Raw genomic sequence first — 2,242 nt, forward strand, 5'->3', positions numbered from 1 at the left:
TTCTGTTGACTTTGTCCATCACACAGGTTGCATGTGAGATAAGCTTCTCAACCTTAAAATTTGTGAAGAATAGGCTACGAAGCTCATTGAGTCAGGACAACTTGGAGGCTTTCATGTTAATGTGCACAGAGAAGGAAATCCTCATGTCTATAAGCAACGACACAGTTATAGATAAAGTGGCTGAAACCAGTGCACTGCTTAGGCGGTTACTGATGCTGTAGATGCTGTTGGTGCTATTCGCAATGTAACTTCTGTACTGTGAGTTGAACTGTAAACATTAGTTCAATATGCCTCTTTGTTGAAGAGTGGGATATGTTTCAAATGCTTTATTTATTTATTTCTGCTTTTGTTAATTTATCAACCTATCCTTGTGGAATAGTGGAATATTTTTTGTTAACTTCTCAAATTAAGTGGATTGTTATTTAACCTTTACATTATTTGTTGAACCATGGTATTAATAAATGTTGGCGGGGAATAAAACACACAAAGTCCAACAAAATTAAGAGTAAGGGTTCTTTATCTGATAGATATAGAAACAAAAGATTTGTATAGAAAAGTACAAAAATAAAATGACATCAAATAGAAATCTTATATGATAAACTAACCTGTACACAAGCTAAGCCTATCCCAACTCTGTAGCTCAACTAGCCGTATAAGAAAATAAATGAAAGTAAGGTTCAGCAATACAAAACGGTAGTGGTGATACTGAGAGAAGACAAATACAAAAACATCATTAGTATACCACTAACATCAAATACATAAAGCTAAAATATACATAAAACCAAAATATACACCAGTATGTCCGAATGAAATGATACCAACACTTACATGTTCCTAACACGCACACATCTCTATCCTCCACACACGTGTGCTCCCAGGATACCAGTATGGCTATATGTCTGCTAGGTGAAACATGACAATTCACTTTAATACAGCCTGTATGCAACTTAATTTCCTACGAAATACATCTACACTAACTACATCACCTCATACTCTTCACTCTATAGCCAAAACGGAATTGTATTTCACAAATGTAAACTTAAATTTAGCTACATCCCCAAATGACAGAGCGACTGGGCTAATCCACATGCTGCCAGAATCCACAAACATTCTTTCCCAAACGAACTCATCCATTCATATAAATCAATGATATATACAATTGCATGGTTATTAAAGTATTTTAAGACAAATGTCTCACTTACCAGCAATATTAACCAAGTACCACCAAATATCCCTCACGCCAGCCACCTTCTCTGATGCACTGCTTTCTCGCTCCAGTCTTTTTACCCAGAATTCACCACATACCAACCCAGGAACTACAACATGATGCAATGTAGTTTTCTGGCATTTAAAAGAGACATGTCCCATTACCACTTAGAAAACATACAACAACCTCAAAATATGACCCGGTTACATAAAGAGAAAACTACAGGATAGTAAGAACTGAACTGTTGCTTCATTTATCCAATTTCCACTACCATGGAAAAAGTGGGCCGGTCTTGGGCCTGAAATTCCCGGGCTGAAAAGTGGCCCCACTCCGGCCCTGTGATTTTGTCAATGCATCTGACACAGCTTAAAAAATGTCCTTACCTGTTGTAAGGCCCTGCCATTGAACATAATGCATTATTGTGGAGCATTCAGGGACGTAAATCTCAACTACTTCACACATTTTATTTAATGTTTGGAGTGTCCTGAACATATTCCACCCCCCTTTCATTGAGACACAATCTTTAGTTTTTTCAGCAAAGAGCGATACATGTCACATGGCCCTGCCATTGAAGATAATGCATTTTCGCCTGTCTGATCACCTATGTTTAAAGTATTGTGGAGCCTTCAGGGACGCAAATCTGAACTACTTCACACATTTTATTTAATGTTTGGAGTGTCCTGAACATATTCCACCCCCCTTTCATTGAGACACAATCTTTAGTTTTTTCAGCAAAGAGTGATACGTGTCACATGGCAATACCCTGGCATTGGAGATAATCCCTTTTCACCTGTGTGATCTGTGTGTCAAGTGTTTTTTCACAGTGAATGACCAGAATAATGACTGCTAAACATATTTTAACCCTTTCTTTACAGTTCTGAACAAGTTCAACCAACTTTAATGAAGGCATAATCCTTTTATCAGCATATTGGGGTGTGTTTTACTTTTTCTTAATACAATATTGTCTGTTTAGTCATTGTTTATTATATTAAACAAGAAAACCATACTTTTGTAACATCAGTGAATCGTTTTTAA

Source organism: Clupea harengus, chromosome 13 (assembly GCF_900700415.2).
Source record: "Clupea harengus chromosome 13, Ch_v2.0.2, whole genome shotgun sequence".
Taxonomy (NCBI): domain Eukaryota; kingdom Metazoa; phylum Chordata; class Actinopteri; order Clupeiformes; family Clupeidae; genus Clupea; species Clupea harengus.